Source organism: Takifugu rubripes, chromosome 14 (assembly GCF_901000725.2).
Source record: "Takifugu rubripes chromosome 14, fTakRub1.2, whole genome shotgun sequence".
In the NCBI taxonomy this organism is placed as follows: domain Eukaryota; kingdom Metazoa; phylum Chordata; class Actinopteri; order Tetraodontiformes; family Tetraodontidae; genus Takifugu; species Takifugu rubripes.
In genome coordinates, this window is record NC_042298.1 from 12,805,801 (window position 1) to 12,828,589 (window position 22,789).

At 42.1% G+C, this 22,789-nt stretch overlaps 1 protein-coding gene across 7 annotated transcripts in view; it reads right to left on the reverse strand.

Moving 5' to 3' along the window:
* lingo2 (leucine rich repeat and Ig domain containing 2) overlaps positions 1–22,789 on the reverse strand; it is a 127,926-nt gene that overhangs the window by 99,360 nt on the left and 5,777 nt on the right. For 5 of the 7 annotated variants that reach the window (XM_029847574.1, XM_029847573.1, XM_029847571.1 and 2 more), the window contains one exon: positions 3,080–3,153. The exons of 1 other annotated variant lie outside the window; for it this stretch is intronic. The gene's annotated coding sequence lies outside the window, so the exon portion shown is untranslated. Of the gene's footprint in view, positions 1–3,079; positions 3,154–10,242; positions 10,339–22,789 lie in introns of those variants that run through there. One more of the 7 variants, XR_003890877.1, reaches the window with a different exon arrangement.

Consider the following 22,789-nt stretch of genomic DNA (forward strand, 5'->3'; position numbering starts at 1 on the left):
GACGGTTGACTGAGATGCCCTTACATCTTACTTAAGGAGTCTCTGCTCGATAGTGTAGAGTTCATTGAGTGAACTGTTTCCACTCTTGTTAAAACATCAAACCGCACAGGATGTCGAGCCAAAGGCAGCAGAGGGGGCAGACGGGCGAGTCGGATGAACCAAACTTGCTAAATGGAACGACTTAGAGTTGCCGTGATCCATGCATACATGTAGTGAATGGATATGTTTCTTTTTTATATATTTGTAGTAATTATTGGATAAATATAAGAATTTTTTAGTGACAGAACAGGTATATGTTGAATGTTGGGGACTGAAAGGCTGGACGTCACAGCCATCGTGTGGCTCTAGGACACAATGGAAAGGAAATCTAATGAATGGAAAGGCTACATAGTGGCGAGATAAGATAGGATCTTGTTAATTAGAGTAAGCTTTTTGTTGTATAGACAAGGCAATTGCACGAATACACTGAATCTGCAATCCTATAGAAAAGACTCCACACGGTGGGTCGATTATTGTGGAGCCTGTTGGAGTTTTCTCACTCGAAATTAGTTCAGCGATGGCACTCTGCATATGCGTGAGGATGCAATATATCAGTGTTCACACCATACGGTTGCACCTTCCAACAGCTTTGAACAGCTCAAACTCGAATACAGCTCCAACACAATCCTTCTTCTTTGTAGTAACGCCCAATATACAAATTCCTGTCTTCTTCCGGGAACACTGAACAATGTCAGTCAAATGTCAGACGCTCCTTGTCCTCGCTGTCAAAGCCCCTTTATTGGACTGTCACCGTGGAAAAAAAGCACACTTGTAGTGAGATCAGAAAAAAAAAATTATATGTTGTTAGAACGATGTAGGAAGCAGGACTGAAGCAGCCAGAATGAAAAGCATCACATTAGTGACAACAATGACTTGCTAACTATCAATTTTTACTTTTAACAAAATAATCGATGCGGTGTGAGTTGCTCTGTCTCCCTGATGAACAGATATATTTGGATTTTCTCTGATAAGTGATACAGCAATGACAGAAATTCTGCTCATTGGCCTCTCAGTGCCTCATTGTAAACATTGCAACAATACTGCATTATCTGCTGCGTTGATGACGCTCACCGCCACCACGTCCTCATCATCATCACATGGGCTCTGCTGTTTCTACTCCAGCTTTGGGGTGATGCATTAATCTCCTTCCATAAATTCTCCTCTAACACAACAGGAAGGAGATGGCATTGGAGGATGAGGCATTGAAAGGGGGTACTGTGTAAGCATCCGTGTGACCCTGGCAGATCAATAATAACCTGCCTTACGCCCTTTACAGGGAAACGTTTTGTCCAAGCGTCATTTCCTGCGACCTATGAGCTGTACCGTTTTCACACCTTTCCTCCATGTCATCCTGTGGTGCAGCTGTCAGTTCTCTTAAAGACTTTCTGACCTCGATCAGTCTGATCCGCAGTTACTACCAGACTCCTGGTGGTAGTACCCTCTAACGGAGAACACTCAGGATTAGATCAGGAAGCAAGATGCTGCGCATTTATAACATCTTTAAAAACTCTACCAGTTATATCTGATCTCATTACGGACATTTCAAATGAAGTGAAATCACAGGGTCTTGCAGGGCGTCTTATTCCGGCGCTGCCTTCACTGTTGTGCAGACCTTTTCTTTCTGATCAATCAACTTGCAGCTGGCATTGCGCGTGCACCCTGGGCTTCATTAAAGCCACCTCAAAGAAAAATCAACCTTCCGGACTTCCGAGCGCACAGAACATCGAGGGCAACGGAATGTGGTAGGAAATGTCATCCACAGACTGGGACAGTCCTACATCGCCATGGCGTTTGTGTTAGAAAAGGCATCACATAGCTTTGAAAATCATCAGGAATCCATCAGCCTGTTTTATGGGCATTCGTGATCCGATCCGAAAGATCAACAAAGTGAATGTAAGGACGATATTGACCTTAATCAAAAAGTGTCAGTTTGCGCTGGTTTTACTGGCTTATTTTAATTAGCTCTTGATTTACTATTTCATTAAAGGAAAAGAGGCTGAGGTTGGCTTTCAAAATGAGAACGCTCGGGTTAATTTACGTAACTTACAGTGTTTTCAGAGCCATTTAAGAAATGACTGTTCTCTCAGCATAACGAGGTTCAGTATCAACATGCTGAATCTATGTAAGAGGATTACCAATAAAAATGAAATCAAATAAAGAATAACGCCTCTACACTTCAAATGTCTGCTTTGATGTCAGGTTCATATATATTCAAGGTGTATTCCTTCAAAACTACAAGGCCATAACAAGCTCCTATCATCAAACTTCTGTTTTGATTGTCGAGAACACAAAAGGTCCCTCTCAGGGGACATGTACGTTTTAATTAAACACTGCAGAGAACATATGCAAAGGTGGAAGGGACGGACTCGATGGATTCCTTTCTGAAGTTGTTCGCATGTGATCAGAGCAACCACAGAAACAATATCAAGAGCAACACTTCACGTCTCCATTGCATTCAGTGGTTCAAAGAGCACATTTTCCACGTTCCTGGCGTTTATGAGGACCAACTGAGAAACAGCTGCCTCTATCTGTGTATGTTTTCTTGTGTGGCCTTAAACAAATGGGGGAATTAAGTTAGAACATTCAGGCAGTATACAGTCTAGTGCGTTAAAGACGGCAGCCAGTTCCTCTGGATGTGAAAAGAACACTGTGTACAGATGGCCTACTTTATAAAGCCAACCCACCAATTCATTGCACCTGCAGGTGAGTTTGCATAATTATCATCTTCAAAAGGGAATATAAAACCATGTGTGGATGCCAGACAATCGTTTAACCACGTCACAGTTCCCACAGAAAGCAAATTACCTCTCATTCAAATAGGTATCGAAAAACAACAAAATATAAGTGATTTAAAAATAGGCTCTATTGACTCTGTTTTATGTTATGCAAAATGCTGTGGAGATAAATATCTGACAGTAAATGACCGGGGTAATAGCAAAAATATGGTGCAAAACATGTAACAAATCATACATAAAGCCCTGCTCTCCCTGCCTGAGGGGGAAATGTATTTATGCTAATAGAGACAGAAGGATTAACTTACCGCACAGGAAAGGGATGCAGGGAGCATGTCTGCTTCTGGCCAGGACAGCTGAGGCGGCTCTGCACACATTCACTCTGCAACACAGCAAAAGAGTTCTGTAAGGACACACTTGTGTCATTGCACGGAACAGACGCATCTGAAACATTTGGAATGTCAGGAAGCCTGTGTCATCCACTCTGTCACGGAGTAAGCACATTCCCTGGAAGAATAAAACGTACAGTGCATAGCCTGGACGTTATATAATGTGTTCCCAAAACATCCGTCCATCCATCTCTCCGTCTCTTTTTCCACGACGATATTGGAGCTTTAATTTACCGGCACATGGGCTGTTTCACGTTTAATGGCTTGTCCACATCCGTTTGCAGCTTCTGAAGTTTATATCCATTAAGGTTGACAAAACGATTCTGACAGTCACAGGGAGGCTGTGTATTTGCAGGTAGGTGTGTGCAGACAGGGGGAAATACCCAGCTCTGTTCCCAGTCAAACTAAGTGTACTTAGTGTCTTCGCACAACAGCATGAGTGAGTTGGTATGAGCACCAGCCACTTGCACATTTAATTTCAGCTTATTGATATCTGAAACTTTCTCTTGTAAAGATTAGCATGCTTGAAATTGCATCTTAGAGCGACACACACTTTATGCTAAAACACTTTACAATTAATGTCCACATATCTGACAAGTGCAGAGGGAAAAAAAAACAGTAATTCATATTCAAACAAACCAAACCCTCCTACCTGTCATTTTTGCATCATTTTGCTAGGATTTTGAAATAATGAGGTTTCTGGTGTGTTTACCCTGAAAAGATATGAGCCTGTGGGAACGCGGATGGAAAAGTCAAAGAGCCACATGAATTTTTAACAGATAATTATTGCATTTCTGCTTATTATGAGCTGTAACCTCTACAAAACATATTGTTCTCTGTATGTTTTTAATCACAGCCTTGTGGGAACATATTAAAGCAAAATGTTTGCATTGTCTTCTTTTTTTAATGGATTTGCTTCGTTGTCATAAATAGACAAACTGAATCCTCCTGAAACGGTGTTTGGGTGGTGAAGGGGGATGAGGAGAACACAGAGATGAGGTCGAATGAGATGCAAGTGGGATGAAATCTAGAGTGTGCCGAGGTCAGCAGAAGTCACCACAGTGGAATTAGACACATGCCTGCCCATATTACCCCCTCTTCCCTGCAGACGACCCACTAGAAAACCTGATTATCACCTCACTTCTGCATCTATGTGGCCACTGACCCTCACGTTGTCTTCAGAGCGGGCGCTCATTCCTTTGTGTTGCATTGCACATTCTTCTGTTTTACCTCAGTAACACAATAAAATGCAACACAGAGTGTTTCAGCCCAATCAGCAACAGCACATGTTCTCTTTTGTTTGTTTAAGTTTTAAATAGGGTGGTTGTTTTGCCCCCTGATGAACTAAACAGGAGCCTTAAAATATTCAGACAAGAGAAAGAAAAAATGATGAGGGAAATTTCAGCACCACACACGGACGACCTACAGTGACTTTGCGATCCTTTGAAATCCTTTCTCCAACTATCAAAGTGCTTCTTCCTGATTGTCTTATTCGTGCCATTTTAAATACGGCGTTCAGCAAAAACACAGTGGCAGCCTTTTATCGGCTCTGCTCCTAACTGCTGATAAAGAGATATTAAAACTATTATTAAAAACTAAAATCCGGGGCTTATAAATTTACATTTCCTCTCTCCTGATTGCAGCCATCATCATAATTTTTCAGAAGTTTCCTGAAGGCATCAGGCACTAAATAATTGATGGGCCTGAAAGCTGTTTGGCTTTGTGAGCAAGTGCCTGCAACTCCTGTGGGAAGCAAGAAGCACCAGCAGCTCTGGAAACCAGTGGAAGCCGGCAAGAGTGAGAATTAGCATTGTGTTCTGTCACCCTCGATATATGGTGCTGAGACAGTGCAATATGGTTTCATTAAGGCCAGAACCTCGCAGGCAGAGACATCAAAGGTCTGGCTTGTCTGGGTTCCATTTTACAGAGACAATACAGAGATGAAGAAATAGCTGAAACTATTTTCATTTGAAACAATAATGACAAAGGTTGCATAGTCACCACTGAAGTTTGGGAAGTGGGTAACAGCGGTGCAGAGAAATCCGGACGCCGATCAGATTTCTGGATGAACAGTCTTGTCAACGCCACCACCTTTGCCGTGGCGACATTTGCAGAGGCTTCATGGAGATGTTAAATCAGGATGTAGGTCGTTGCAGAAACGGCTTAAGCAACTTAAGATCGTGGTTCAGATTTGAAATGCCACAGCGGCGGGATGGTGTGTTGAGCACATCAGACAACAGAAAGGGCACATTCACGCAGACAGAGCAGCAAACATATCAGTGGAAGGCATTCAGAGGTGGTTCTTTTATCTTGGTTGATATTGTTATGACCAACCAGTCAGTTTATGCTGCCTGAAATGTTCAAGGAACACTCCAAATAGGTGATCACCCTTTGAAGTCTATCAAATATGCCAAAAAATTCAGCTTGCGTGGAAGTTCTACTACAATCAGCTGGTACCTGTGGTCATGTGACCTCAGTACCAGAGTATTGATGGCAGACAAAGGTCAGTCAGGCGGCTACAGCAGTAGCTTGGCTATAATTTGTTAGCAAGGCAACTGAAGTGGGTTCTCTTTATCCGTCCACTGAAGAACTCCAGTCGGCTTCCGTTAAGGATTTATTTCCCTTTTACTTGCTGCTTGACTTCCGGGTCAGGATTTAGAACATTTCCTTTCAGGTAGAGACAAGAGATCTATGAAACTTAGTCAGGTTGTTAGGTTGAACCTGTCTGAGAGGGGAGTGGTTATAATTTTGAGGCTAAATTGCTGCCATCCCTCAGGTTTCACTACTGTGCTCTTTAAAAAAAAACCCGATATGGTTTGTATAACAAGCTGCAAAGATGCACTGCCAACAAAATCCTGTTTTTGCTCGGAACAGTATCTGCTCTGATGTTGGGTGTTGGGTACGGATTACTGAGACAGGCAGACACGTCCTTGTTTGTGTGCGTGCCTTCACAATACTACAGTGGAAAAGCTAGTGAAAATGTGACCTGGTTCAGATATGTTATCCTGACTGGGTGTCCAGACCCGTCCTCAACGGCCCGATTCCAGTTGGGATTTCTCTCTTACCGGGCAGACCTGCTTCACCAGGCATCCAACATTGCATTTTGTACTCGTCAGGACAGAAATCCCGGCTCGATCGGGGTCCCTGAGGACCGGGCCTAGACCCTCCTGGTGAACCCTTCATATAGAACAGGAACCGGCTCCCCAGTACACCTAAACTCTTCAGGTCAGTGTCGGTTTGTCTGTTCATCATACTCGTGCTTCCACTGCTGAGAGGGAATGATGCTAATAAGGTCACAGTCCCTTCTGTGTGGCCGGGCAGGGTTGATTATATCCCAGGACTGACTGTTCACAGACTCTACCAAGAAGCTGGAACAGACCCTTAAGATTCAAATCTAGGTCGCAATTTCCATTTCAGTCACCATCTGTAACAAAGAGACAGAGCAGGCTAAGATGATGAGCCCTGAGAAGAAACTCAGGATATTAGCCACAGAACAAAAGATTGAAGTACTTTGCATTTATGAACCAATTTCAGGGACCACTGAAGGAAAAAACACAATCTCCGTGATGGCAGTTTTCCACCCACGCTGATGAAATATATATGACCAACATGAGGTCACATCATAACCAGCCTCGGTGAGGATGTTTCAAATCGGAGCGGGGGGGTTGGGGTGGGGGGGTAATCAGTCCTTTTCAACTAAATGCCTATTGGATACACTTATGTGAACGCTAAAGCTTTTATCATCCATTCAGCTGATGAAAGGTGCAAGACAATGTTCAATCAGTGCTGCGCTGGGTAGCAGCAGCACACATGCGGGTGGGGATCCGGAGGCATGTGACTCTATATAGTCCTTTTGATCTGCTGATCATGTCTAAAACTTTCCAAACTCTTCCATATATATATTTTTTTTTAATGATGATGCTCACCATTGCATCAGGCTTTCTGTCTATGCTGGAGACCTGATGGATGATGGAGGCAGTCTGGCTTTAATTTAGGCTTCTCCCTGAACTCCAGAGGACAATGTGGACACTTGTCGGTGAACATGGCCACAGCTTCCACTTACATCAGGACAGCGACGACCCCACAGGACCTTTCAGGAGGAGTTGACAGCCTTGTCCTTAGGTGTCAAAATTAATATCCTCACTACACAGAACCCGGTGAACATGGACCAGTGCTGACCTCGGGGAAAACAACACACAAGCAGGGCAGCCTCATTTACAGAGAGGTCCTGGGAGCACTGGTTTACCTCTTTATTATTGTACTAATTTAAGTGAAAGATTAAGCTCATTGCAACAGAAAAGTCATGCACTATGTGGAAAGACACACTTTGTTCACCCATCAGTAATTTCAAGAACAATGGGCTCTGAGATGTGGCACCCGCAATAATTCTTCTGGACATTTTTGGAGGGAATTGGGTTCACAGGGGAAAGCTGAAACATAAACTCAAGAGGGAAAAATGAGAGTGTCCTGGCTGTTTTCCCAGGTTTTTCTGCTGGCTGTACAACAAATTGTCACTCGGGGATGATGAAAGTACCCTGAACCTTGAACCTTGAAAGAAGTTGAATTTCCCACCCAGTGTCCTTTCTGCCTGATAAAATATAGTAAATGCAGCACTGCAGTCAGCTGAAAAAGCTGCGAGGTTCTAGTCATATTTCTTCTTTACGCGCAGAAACCACTTTGAAAAATGGCTGCGCGAGGTAGAATCATGTATTAATGCAGAACCTGGTTGGCGAAAGTTTAATTAGTGGCAACAATCGTTAAGCAATTCCACATTTATTAACTATACATTCAATGATTGCCTCTCCTGTTCTTTTTCTCATGCTTCCTGTGAAGGTTGTTAAAGTTGGTCTCTTGTATTCATTGACTGCCGTTGCCAAAGACAGTCATTCAGCCACCGAGCTAATTGAAAGTCTGATACCCTCACATCGCTCCAGCGCCAACATGCTGCAGCTCAGCCGCAAGCCTCATCAGAATCACGCTGGGAATAACACCGCAAAGGATTCCCATTTGGGTTTGGGAGATATTTGGGCGTCGGTTTTGGATGGAAACCATCTTCCAAAAAACACAATTACCAGACCTTGCACTGGAATGCTCAGCTGTAACACGCATGAGCGAACACGTGGATGCGAACACGTACACACGCAGTACTGTAACCTGCACGCATGGTTGCGTGTTCACATTAGTCGGCAGTGTGATGGAGCCTCTGGTGCTGCTGAAGCTAAAGCAGTTAGGCGCCATTAGAGGCACAAGAACCACTAACTGCAGACATCATTGGGGGCTTCAGTTAACTGAGTGAGCAGATTAGTTTGAAATGAAGTGATGACAGAAGAAAAAGCCTCTCGGTAAACACAGGGTGCTGTTTTTCAAAAATCCTCCATTGCTAAGTCTGGTTGTTTTTAACTTGGCTGAAGCAAAGGAAGCAGTCAAGAGCGCTGACGGATAACGAAAATGTGATTCTACCTTTACTGGTATCAATGCCAACTTCGTGTGTCACTTAACTGTGTTAACCGCCCATTATCTAGCACCACTTATCCTGCGTAAACGGAAGCACGGCCGTCGCAGAGCGAAATTACAGGATAGAGGAACAATCGTTTACATCTGCTGGCAATTTAGTAAAACCACTTAGCCTAATGTGAATGTCTGTGGACTGTGGGAGGATGCTGGAGTGACTGAGGGAATATTTACTGACGAATATTTACCAACTCATGCAAACTCCACGTAACCAAGGCCCTGACCGGGAATCAGACACCCTCTTCTTGCTGTGAGGTGTCACTTTTAACTTCCACAATACTGGTGAAGGAAATTCATCTAATTGAACAAGTGGAATCACGAGTGAGCCGCAAACCCCTGAGCTTTCCATTGGTTGATTACACTTGATTACACATTGGTACTTAACTTAAATGGTAGAACGCTAACACAAGTCTACTTTTTGTCTGTAACAGAGGCACCCAATAGTATTTATATAGGCATTTTAGCACTAAAACTGACTGCGTTCTATAACACATTCAAATAATTGGACTACAGCCGTCCTGGATTGCCTTTTTAGAAACAATTTCATACACATGTAATTGCTTTTAGAGCATGAAATATGGTAGGTTAGGGCATGGCACACAATAGATTATTTGTGGAAACAAGAATTATGCATTTTTGTCCTCTTCCTGGCCTGCTGAGAAAGTTTTTTCAGAGACGGTTGTAAGAGTTAAGGAATTTGAAATCGGATTTCATTGCCAATTATGAAACAGCCTGCAACAGTTGGTCAAAGATTTTCTTCCTGAAATGAATTATTGGCTTGACCACTAAATCTGTTGGAAAATGCATAAATATAAACAATGTGTTTCCCAGCATCAAAGTGCTTCTCTGCTACATAAATGTCTGTAAATCTCCACAGTACAACAATTCACTATTGTGCACCTTCGACTGGCGACAGCTCTGCTCAAATCGATGTAATCAATGATGCATAACAGATGTGTTTGCTTCATATCTTGTGTGCACTTTGCCAACGCCCTGACAAGATGAGACCAGACTTTAGCTGCTCAACCTCCAACATTCCCTCAGGACAACGAGTGACTGCAGTTCAGCTGGCTGGAGTAAACAGAGCTCGGACACGACTCCTGCAAACAATCCTTCCAGGGCTACGTTTAATGAACATGTGGAATGGCTGCATTCATAGGACGGTCTTCTAATTATCTCTCTCCCTGGTGTTTATGCAGAGATTTGAGAATTCAAAGCCTGACTTTACTGCAAAATGAATTTAAAGGCATTAGCAAACACTGAGAAAGAAGAAAGGAAGATTGAACCACTGGAGGGTAAAAACTCAATAAAAGGAACAGCAATTAAAAGACGGTAACAGAATAACAACAAATTCATACACGTGAAGCATGTTCAGTGTTTAAACCCACGTCCGTTAGACAGATTGTGCTGATTCAAAAGGAATTTTACTGTGTTTCTCTTAAGGATGCAGTAATGACCGACAACACAGGTCTTTATGAGTAGGGACATTTAAATTGGACATTCTGCTTAATAAGGCTAAGTAAACATATGTGAGGAGACTAATCCACCCTCATCACTCACCAAATGTACACATGACATGGCCTTCCCGTCCCCGGAACTCTCCTAAAACTGAGATCACATCTCATTTTCGCCCGTCATCTGTTGTAGACTTGAGCTGATGATTCATTCTGCAGAGTGCAAACATTTTAATAAAGGCCTTCAGTAATAGCAAGCAGCATCCTGTGTGCACAGCGTGCACGCATTCGCTGGAACAAGTTTGCTCACTGACCCAAACAAAAAGCAAAGTTCATGGATTGGCTGTTTGGTGGCTGCATCGATATGCATGTGTACATTAATCCACTGTGTACACATTTGAATAAATGAAGCATGTTATAACCCCCCCCCCCCCCCCCCCCCCCCCCCTTCCCTGTTCACATTTATGCCATCCAAGCGTTGTTTGTTTTTTGTAAATGGATCAGTGTCAAAATGGAGCCTCTCACATTCCAACCAGTCCATAGCTCTAAGGGAGAAAAATTAAGTCTGTTAAAATATGAAAACCTGGTCAGCATCAGAATCTAAATGTCAGACTGGGGTTCAAACAAAGGTCTTCAGTGTCTGCAGAGACAGGAGGTTGTAGCATCTGTACTCAGCTAACAGAGCAATTTGTGCCTATCGCTGCAGATGGAGGGGGCACAAAGAGCAGCAAAGCTGAAGGGTAGATGGGCACCCAGAAGCTTGTTTCTCCTTTAATATTGATCCTCTGTGTTGTCACAGGGGGTCCCATCGTGGTCTGATTGATCTTAAAGATGCAGTTTGGGGCAGTGACGCCAAAACAAAAACGTGTGTTTGCAGCTTGACTCCCTGTGAGGGTCATAGTTTTATTAAATTTGATTGAGTAAGTGTGAAAACTTTAATGTGCTGGGCTGCTAGATGAATGTCGATTGCATATTGCCCCAATTGCCCCAGTGCAGTGAGTGACCCCCCCACATGTTGGTCATGTTATCGGTCATCCAGCTCCTTTACAGTTATACATACTGTGCTGCTTACTGAGTGCTGTCGTTAGTGGCCATTAGTGGTCTTATAAGATAAAATCGGACATTTGGTATTTGCAATTCACATTTGTTACACAGTCCTGGACGATACTTCAACAAAGAGGTGAGAAAGGTGCATGCAAGTTTGCCGAAACCTGCCTTTTTCCAGGGTGAGCAGAAGAATCTTGTCTTTTCTACATACCTTTATAAGCAGAACCTTATCTGCGTGCTGCAGTGTTTTCTTTATTTTGTTCTCCCAATGTCACGCAACCATTCATCCCCAGTCTGCCTTTGTTCCAAACAACAAATCACCATTGCGCTCGTTTTGTCTTCAGGACAACCGAATGTCTGTTTCTTATTCAGGCCGCTGCCTCCCTGTTACATTGTCCTCACTCGTTCATTGTCTTTGCCTCCGTCTGCCCCTTGTTATTTATGGAAGACAAAACTGCCCTAGTACAGAGAAGTAGCCTGGAGGTAAACTCTGCCGGCAGCCAAGCGGCGCAATCACTGCCAAGAGTTTGACAGGAAGCCTTCTGTCACCTCTGCCGCGCCACCTCCCCGACACACCACCCCGCCCACTCTTCCAACCCGATTAACACTTCTATTTGAGGATGGAGTGATGACTCGATGTGTTGGCGATAGTGCTGACATCACACACGCGCAAAAATGATGACAAGCATGTCAATTTCTAAAGGGATTTATATTGAGCCATGTTAACACGTAACCCTCCGCTCTTTACAGGGCATTCAAATGAAAATGACACTTTGGGTTCAAATCTATGTTCCATGCCGGGAACGTCAAAGCAGAGAGGAAAAACTCATAGATCTGCAACCTTATCATCCATCCATCCATCCATCCATCCATCCATCCATTCATCACAATAGCTCATTCTTCAGAGTCAGGGGGTGCTCCAGCCTGTCTGTCTCCAATTCAGAGTCCACACTCTCCCTCTAAAGGTTGTAAAGTCCACTGCTGATTACACACACTTCCCAATAACACACTCACATCTGTGGTTTCCACTGGTACAAAACATATTGGATTTTAGATTCACTATGAAATACAGCAACTGGAAGAAAAAAAGGGGGGATGAGATGGCTGCATGGAACAGCCCTGAAAACCCAAATTTTGCACTTTTCCAATACATTGAATTAGTTTGTTTTGCAAGTGACCATTGAGCCATCACACATGCGTGTGTACCGTCGTATGTTATACCGGACAGGGATTTTTTTTTCTTTTTTATTCCCGCAACAATTACTCTCCAATAAAGGTTCAATGAGTGCCAGCTGCTCAGACCGATAATCGCTCATTCTTAATGAACCGTTGGGCTTCTGGCCGTAACTGCCGTCCAATCTAACAGGAGGCATTTACTGAGCTGCTGCTCTGTTGCACAGCTAATTAGACAGGCTGTGTTATTTCTGTGCTCTTGACATGTACTAACTCAGGTGCATGACTGAATGTACAACAGGCACCTTTAGACATGGTCAGCGTTTGGGAAGTCACGTGACGCTGGCTGGGCTCTTACACAATCGGACGCTGTCCAATATTCCAGCTGATCAGAATCCAGTAGCTTTTTGGTAAACGCTGGTGCAGCTCATTATTTTCAGCAGTAGCTACGATTGTGTTTTGTTTTTAGGTTTTTATTTTCTCGATTATGGAGAGAAAGTAAGCGGATAATTGTGAATTTGTAGCAGGAGAAAACTGAATGTGGTTTAATTGTTAGACAGGAAGCAGAATTGCTGCACTCGGCTTACAAATAATCGACACATATGGCGCCAGAAACTGATCCACAGACTAAATCACAATTGGATTGTCCTTTAATAACGTAGGCTTTGAATTTATGTCACATTATATAAGCTAATGTATGCTTCTCGTGAAGATAAAGCATCACACATGCACAATAAGGATTTCAGCGCTCACCTATAGCGCTTAGCTAACATTACTCGACCGCTTCTGCTGTCATGGGTGAATAAACTCCGTCAGCTGATCTTTGCTGAAAAGGGTGAAAATGTTAGAAAGACATTTAAATATTAATCAGCTCATTTATTTAGGCGGTATCTGGGTAAATTCTATAGCTTAGGATTTGGCGAACGTGTGAACTGGATCTCGCATCAAAGCAAATTTTCCGATTTGTTATGCATTTGCTCAGTGGCTTATCTTCTCTTTGCCGGAGAATTGTGTTGGTGAGACCTCCGCATATTTGTGCACGTGCAGCTTTTGGTTGACTAATCCTGTGTGAGAGCTATTTTAATGCAATTTCTTTCAAAGTATGTGCCTTTAAATTAATCATGCTTGGATAATACTGTACCAGGAGGTGAGAAGGACATGCTGAACTTTTAACCCGTATTGCTCTTATTTTATTTCCTGTTACACTATATCACCTTTACAAAACACCCTTTCAAAATAATGGCACAAATTCTGAATCTACTGTGTCATTTGACTCCTTTATGTATCATAAAAAAAACCTTCTCAGCTATAGAGAAGCTTATGGACTCACTAAACTAGAAAACCGTGTGATGATGTGTTCATGTGTGTTGGTATTATATACAGCAACCGAGTGGCGGACGCATGCCCCGTAAACATCGCATTACTATGCATTCTTGCTCTACTCCACAACACTATGTTTGAAATGAATAATTATTAGGATGTAGTGATCCTCATCTGCATTTTTTCTGCTTATTAACATGGTGGTTTGTCAGGCAGAAACAGCTGTCTGGCCCAACACTGGCAACATCTGACTGGAGTCTGTTTAACCAATTGTGTGGCTCAGTGGCAACTAGCCTGTATTATAATACCAAACCATTAAGTGTTATTCAGCTCTGACAGCTGTGATAGAGCAATAAATCATCGCCTCGAGAGAAAAAAAAGGGAACTCTTTGCATGTAATTATATGAAGCAAATACCTGTATGTGGTACAGAACAACTTAAATATGTCATATGAGGAGGTCTGCAGGGATATTAACCCGGTCTAATTATGTATATTTAACAAGCAATCTAAAACATTGGAAGGATTTGAATTTTAAGACTTATATGCAGCAAAAGAGAGACCAGCCATTGAGGTGAGAGGTCCACCATTTCAAACATCTCTACCACAGCTATAACAGGATCCACCGTATTGGGGGTTGGGGGGGCATCTTCGATAATGCTGCAAGCTCCTCTGAGGGCTCTCTGCCGGTGGATATCCTCGTAATCATGCCGAGATGGGATGCCATAATGCACTGTGTGTCTTGATTACGCTCTGCAGTCATTTACGGTCAGCCTGCACTCTGATACCGCACCACGGCGTGAGACGGGTGAGAATGGATTCAGAGCTCCAGAAAAGTTGCAGAAAAGTGCTGATGGCAGTTTAAGTTTGAGAAGTACAGCCTCTGCTGTGCTGTCCCAATCCACTGCATGATGTGGACGGCCTCGCTGATGAGGACACAGAGAACTTCTTGAGGAAACCAGGCACACATCAGAGCCCACAGCCTTTTTCGCTTTAGTGATTGTTTCTGAAATGACTGAAATATTTCATATATTGATAAAAAAAACTTTCATTTACTCCATCCTCAGTATGATGTTTCACCCCAGGCAGTCGACACTGGATTTGAGTTTGTGAAATCAAATCATACAACAAAATTACTAAACACTGAAATTTCAAATAGCAATCTAGAAAAATCAGGGGCAAAATGTTTGGTTGGGGTTTTTAAAGATCATTCAAGTTGCAATAGCAGCTGCAAGAACAAATGCCGAGAGCATCTCATCCTTTGTCGAGTTATAATAGAAAATATTATCTCCATGGTTGCATATTTAATACTTTGCTGAGTGAGTAATGATTCCTTTTATCATTATATAAAAGCTATTTGGACTTTTGCAGAGAATTGTCCGCTGAATAAAGGTCTAAGAAAAGGGCTCGGAGTTGCTCGTGCATTGATTTTAATATCTACTATAGCATGTCAATGAAAGCAGGAGTGAGTTGGTAGAAGGGTGATCTTTGTAAATATGATTGTATTGCTTCTAAAATAGTGATGTTCAAACCAAATATTAAAAATGAGCTCCTGCTCAATCCTCAGTCTCTTATCTTGTAGATTTTGCAGTTGTCCCTCTTCCTCCCACAGTCATCCTTTACATGAGGACTGAACATAAAGGCATCTGCATTTGCATCATATGAGCCAAAATGAAGATCTGACATGGCCTATTGCTGAAAGAGCCAAGAGGGTGAGAATGGGAGTTAAGTCTGGGTCATTCCGCTTTCATCCGGAAGGGCAGAGTTTCAGACCCACTTCAAAACAAGTGACAGGAGTCATTTCCTCAGCAGGTTAGATCCTCTCACAAACCTATTAAACATCAAACAGCTCCCATTTATTGGAGCTTTCGGGCAGCTCAATGAGTTGGAAGGTGTAAAAAATTCAGGTTCAACAAATGGTTTTGTCAAAGATTTGCAATCTGTGTCATCTTTAGAAATGCCAAGTCAATGTTCCGTACAAACAACGTGATAACCATGGAGGGTATTTGAGGAATTAACACAGGATAAAAGTTGAACATATTGCGGAACAGGCAGTCTAGGCTGTTTGCGTGTGCTAATCCACTCTTCAACAAATGTGCTCTTTGTTCTTTTCCAAGTTTTTAGAACAAATTAGTGTTTGTGTTTTTGGCTGACAGTGACAGGTAAGAACTTTTACAAACAAAGGCTACAGAAAAAACCTTTGTTTCACAGAGAGATAATGGAGGTTTTGAAAGTGACGACATACAAATTTGAACTGACAAAAATAAAGAAAAAAGAAACCAAAAACGTCAACTTTAAAGTGTTTGTTCTGCAGTACCGCCAACAATGCCAGTAATATTATATAAAAGAGCTTATAACAAACACCAGTGACGAGAAGAAAACATCAGCCCTCCATCAGTGAGCAGGCTGTGCAATATTTTAGCCATCTTAATCAGAACCAGCATTATTATTATTATTTTTTTTAAAATGCACATAATGCATGCGCTGTGTACACATGCGGGAATTCCAATCAGTGGTAAAAAATTAGTGCTTTAACGCTGTAGAACCAATTAATCTACATAATCTACGGAACATCAGACTGATGTTGAAGCGATTCCCACTGATCCAGGTCAGGTTAACAGGAAGCGAGCTTTATTCGCCTCTACTCATCTTAATGCTATCGCCCTGTAAAGTCTTCTATTAGTACCCAGTGCTTCAAAAATGTGACTGCAGGCCACTGAATGGCCAGATGATGACGTACCAGGTTGTGTAATGAGAGGAACTCATTCACAAATGTCAAACCCACCATTATTTTAAAACCCAGCAATGGCGACAGTGAGGTTTCTATGACTCCTCTGAACAACTCCTCAACGAGGTGGTGAGGCTTCTCTTTCGTTACATTGTCGACGTTGTCCAGAAAACATCAAATAATAGCACTGGCCTAGTTTAATATCCTATAGATAGGAGAAGGGGAAGTTTGTTCTCAACTCTGGACAAGCCTTGATCCTCCAGGTGTGCATTTTGCCAGCAGGCGTATAATCAACTGTATCTTCCTCCCACACAGACAGTGACCTACTTAAAATCTAATGAAAATTCACTCCCTCCTCTTTCATCACAGTAGTACTGACAAGGTTGCCAGGTTTCTGTGTCAACAAGATGTTATTCCGAACGCTTTGCAAAGACAGAGGAGGAAGCTCGTAAAGCCCACTTTTTAGGCACTCAAAAAAATCATGGAGCTTGGACCAAGGATTTCTTCCCAAAAGTGTTTCTAGGATGCAAGCTGCGAATGCCGCTCCTGTTTTCCTGAGCAGGTGGCAAATCAATTCATCACCTCGTAATAGCATTTAGTCAACACTCCCCAGTTTAGAGGGATTAAAATACAGCCATCCACTTGTGCAGTGTGTGGTGAATGTGGATTATGTGACTGCCAATTCAGCATGCTGAAAGGTTGACTTCATCACTCTGTGTTAATCAGACAGCACTATTGTCACGGGCTCAAATCCGCCAGTACCGGAAGAGACGCCCTCATGGCGGTGTGGCGTGAGGTGTCGGTTCAAAGACGAAAAACCAGGGGCAATTTAATCAGGAATCCAAAAGACAGATTTTCGGGTGAACTGAAAGGTGAATGAACAAGGACAAAAAAAAGACATGCAGCATTTGTGGTTGACTGAACTACGAAACCAATTCAAAAACTTAGAGGAGCTTCACACGTATTGGGTCGAGTTTGAAGACACTGCATCAAGAGCCACTCCAGATAAAATGAGCTGCAAGTGAAGCTGTCACTGTCCAGTCACTCCTGACCCAGAAACAACGCCTGAGGTGGCATGGCTCATCTCGGTCGGGGCTGCTCAGTGGCCCCAAATCCTCTTCTCAGATAAAAGTAAAGTTTGTAAGATTTTTTCCAGTATGAAGTTTCCACAGCCTGATTCATACAGTGCCATTCTATTTGGAGGCGTTGATCCACAGTCATCTTAGCAGACTCTGATGTCGTGTTACACTATAAAGAACCCTAATCTATGACCCTTTTGTAATTTATGTGAGTACTGTCAAGTTCGGGCCTAAATCAAAAATGATACAATCTGACCTGATCGTCTGATGGGGCCTAACTGGAACTTTTGTTCTGGTTTTGATCCTTTCAAGTGTATACCTCTGGTACCTTCCCCTGCACACAATCACTCATTATCCTCGGCACAGCTGGAGTGGTCGTGCTGTGCCACTGGGGTGTTTCAGGAAGTCTTGCTGGTGGAGTGAAAATTGTCAATTGTAGGAAATAAAGTGGAGAAAGAAAAATACCCAAAATGTGGAAAATTTCTTGCTGTGAACCAGGCCATCTGGGTTATAGCAGAAGCAGCCTCAGAAGTACTATCAGAGGAAAATTTCTCTAATTTTATTTTATTAATGTGTTCTGTCATTTTTATTGCCTGGTTATCCTCATTGGAAATATTGTGTTCTTATTCACTTCCACAGACCTTTTATTTTAAATTTTGTCAAATAGAACAAAGTCGACGCTTATGTTGTTGAGGACATACTCCCATTACACCAAATGCATGTCTTTGGACTGTGGGGGAAAAGCTCATCATACCCAGCAAGAACTGCTTTGGTTTGTTTTTCATTTTATTTGCCATTGTGATATTTATTCATGTTACTGTTAAAAAGATGCGCTTGTATAGATTCTCTTGCCTTCTCTGCTCATGAGTTCAATAACTGCTATTTGCGTGTCTCTTTTTTTGAAGGGGGGGGGGTGTCATTTCTTTTCAAGGCTCATCTAATTTTAAATATTCACTTCATACTCTTTTAACAATAGCTTACAAACACTTGGAAATAACTGAGTCTCAGTGGGCTGACAGGAAAAGGGAGCAGCGCTTGTGCTCAGTAGAATGATCAAATATGGCCTTGAGCCTGCTGTCTTTGTAGATGGTCTTTGTATCCACCATTGATCTGGGGGCGGATACACCCAAGGAATAAATTATTTATGCACTTTTTTTTTTATTCCTCCCCAACAGTTGAAAGTAGTGAGTCACAAACAGTAATGGGATTAGACGGGTGATGTGCCAGAAAAGAGGAAAGCGGGGCCACATCGGACAACTTGGAAGAGCGATGAACGTAGCCAAAACAGCGTGGGGAGAATGTGCCCATTTCCTAGCTGAGCAATAATTGCAAAGGCTAATGCACTCCTTACTCTGACCATGCACGGGGTGCAGTGTCATCAGACACAATTAACTCCTTTAGACCTGTCTCAACCTCTCAATATCATTTCTTTTGCATCCTCCAGGGCAAATAAGTATTGACGTAATCAACCGTGCAAGCTGCCTCTAAAATGATCTCATGCAATATGGTTTCACACACATAAGCAAAGCATTAAAAATATCTCTGTTAAGGCTTCTAGGTCATTAACAATGAAAAATAAGGGGACACTGCCTCTCTTAAGTAACATAAAGATGTTGAGCAGGCTTCCTGATGCAACCATGTACAATAATCCCATTACTTTTTCTTGAGTGCATTAGTAAAGAATGCATTTTAGTATGTCCATAGTGGTTGAATTATTCAGATTTCTGCATGTTTAAAGGTTTATACATGTGTATGTGTGTAAATGGGTTGTGCTGGCTGTTTATGAGATGCCTTTAGGGTACACTTAAGTCATTTTATGACATGAGACAAGCATGAAACACTAATAAAACGATGCAAAGTAGTAGTTTAGAGGTAGATTTTTTCAATAAAGTATTTACATCTTCCAGCTAATAGCCATTTATGAACCACTTATGTCTGATACTGAATAAATACATACGATTTTAACCAATCTTGCAGTGTTTTGTCAGTAAACAGTAGCACAATTTGCAAAGATTCATTCGGCGCCACTCATTCCAGAACCAGAGAGCTCCTTACAGATTTAATTCCATGTTGATTAAACCACAGATTCGGTGCCTGACCTCAGCAAATAGTTTTTTTTTTCACCTTTCTGTCTATAGAGGATTGCACATCTGTTGCTAGGCACTCTTTTCCTCATTGTATTCGTCCATCACATACTGTAGTTCTCCTCTTGAGGAAATACTAAACCTGCTACCCGTCCTGTGAAATCTCCCGGCCTGCATTTTTCTTGATTTGACGGTTCCTGTTGATGCGATTTATTCCTCCCGTTCAGTCAAGCCAGTTCTTATGTTTTGGCTCTATGACCTTGCTGCTGCTGCTGTTACAATCCATCAAAGGACATACAATCACCAAGAACTTTATTGGGTATTAAAACAAATAGTTAATCACCAAATCACGAGGTCGCAACTCAGTGCATGAAGACGTGGTCAAGACAGTTTGCTGTTTAAATGGAGCATCAGACTTGGGAAGTAAGGGACTCTGACCCTGAAGAAGATGGCGTACAGCAGAGGGAGACCACATTGGTGGCACTCCTGTCAGCCAAGAAGAGGAACGTGAAGCTACAACTCACACAGGCTCACCAAAATTGGACAATAGAAAGGTAGTGAAAATGTTGCTGGTCTGACCAGGCTCATTTTCACCTGTGACATCCAGAAGGTCGGGTTGGCTGCTGCCAGTGGAGTAATGGTCTGAGGGATCTTTTCTTGGCACACTTAGAGCAACTTCATACCAACTGAGCATCATTTAAACAGTGCGGCTTACCTGAGTATTGCTGCTGAGCCAAGTCCATCCAATTATGACCACGGTGGACCATCTGCTGATCCAGTAGCATATGAGTTCAATGAGTTCACCGCACTCCAAACTCCCTAAGGAATTTTTTCAAGACCTTGTTGGAAAAAAATCTCACAAAAAAAATTAAGGCAGTTCTAAATGCAAAAGGGGTCCAATCTTTTACTAGCAGGTTGTATTTAATAAAGTGGCCAGTGAGAGTGTATTAAATCATGAATTTTGAACCTCGCTGGCGCTTTTTTATGTTTTAACAGCTTGTTGAAAATAGCCACCTCAGTATATTTATATGGAAGCGCTCCGAGCTGTGACCATCAGACTCAGAGTTAGACAGCTTGACATAACCTGAGGAGTTTTCCTTCGGTCATTTCTCCATCAAAGAAAAGTGTTAAAGGGTCTTAGATAAAGACATGCTCACTGATTTGTAATTTACAGGGAACATGTCTTATTCAGGCCTGGGAATTGTACATTTTCACAACAGCAATGGTTCATCATGACCTTAAAAAAATGGAAAAATCTGGGCTCAGCAGGGATGTGTAATGGAGTTCTTCCAGTATTTAAAGCAGTGGGAAAAGAGAATGTCTGCTACATATCATGAGAAAGATGTTGTTAAACTGCCGTTACACTATTCTGTGAATGAATGTGTTCATTTACACACATCCCATAACCTGCATGTTAGAATGTGAAATATATGGGACTACAGTGTGACCTCTACTTACGAAATTAATTGGTTCCGGAAGTTGGTTCGTAACCTGAAAATTACGTAAGTAGAGATGCGTTTTCCATGTAAATGCCCTAATCCGCCCCAAGCCCACAAAAATTTGCACATATTTTTTTTTTATAAATCATAAAAATGCATCAAAACATGTAACAAATACATGTTACAATTAGATTACCGCACAATAAATGTAGGAATTCAGTGCAAGGCTTGTCCAGGAACAAAATAAACTTTATTACAGGCTAATCTTACATTAGCCGTCATTACTAGCAACGAACGTTAACACTTGTGGTAACACCGCCATCTAATGGACAAACATATAAACACTCACAATAAATAAAAGTGAAACAAAGGCGACACTGGGATACACACAAACTTGTACATATTGACGTCCATCCTAGCCAATGGGATTACAGGAAGATGCTAGGTGATAGCCAATGGCAGAGCAGCTACAAGCAAGTTTGTGTTCGCTAAACTCCGCGAGCTGCGAGTAGCAGCGGTAGCGTATTTTTGCCTTTCGTATCCTGAAATTTCTTTCTTAACAGGTGGAAATATTTTCTCGTTGAGATGTTTCTAGGGGTGGGCAAGTGAAGCCTCATGAAGCACTGAGGCTTTCCTAACAATTGTGTCGAAAAAGATTCAAAGCTTCGAGACTTCAGTGACGGTGACATCTGGTGGACAACTGAAGCCATAGCGACCTTGAGAATCTACACAGACGACCTCTAAAGAGCACGACTGAAGCACTAGCACTGTTTCAACCCCATGACACTAATAAAAGTTAATTGTGTGTTCATCCAGGGCTTTTGTTCATTCATACCAAATAATGATTATATTGTCGCTACAATAAAATATGCAGATGCTCTCCCCCTTACTCTAAAACACATTCAAGATTAACCCAAAGAATAAAAGCAAATTATATTAAGGGTTCAGTGTTGGTTAAGGGTTCATTGAACACTTTGAGATTTATTTAAAAACTACTAAAAGTCCCTAACAGGATTAGAGATCCTTCCTACTTTGCAAATGATCATGGTGTTTGAATTCAGAAACATTATTTTTGTGTGTGTGAAGTTGTTTTTAAGGAAAACCTTTAAAGATAATGGTTTGTCATTTGTTTGATTTGGAATGATTTTTCACAGAAGCAGAAAAGTTATTTGTCCTCACAAACTCTAGAACCACTTATTGGTGGTACTCGCCATGAAACTTGCCAAAATACTCAAACTCTCACTCTCCAAATCTCTATCTCCTCACAACCCAACAATTTTGAAGCATATTAATGCATCTTATATAGCTGATATGCCATCAAACCACTCAAATCTGTCTCAGAATGCATTGAAACGCCATGAGTCAATGACACACACTGAAAGGCTGAGCCAGTGAAAGGCTTCGAAACATTTTGAAGCAATGAAGCGCGAAGCAAAACAGCGATGAGGTCACGTGACACTGGCGTTTTGATACAAGCTCCGACACAGTGTTTCATCACATCATTTGCCCATCACTAGACGTTTCGTAAACTGAAAATATCGCATGTAGAGACGTTCGTAAGTAGAGGTCCCATTGTATATGTGATGCAGCAGTTCCTGGAGACCTTTCAGTGTTGGCTTGCCCTTATGGGAGTGAAAAATGTATGAAGGCTTTTTTTTAAGAACCTAATTGATACAGAGAATGAACTAATCTGACCAGGTTTGTCACTACAGTACATCTGTGTCTTCCTTCAGACATTCAGTTTCGGCTACAGTATATCCGGCATTATCACTAAATATTGGTTTATATGGACAAAA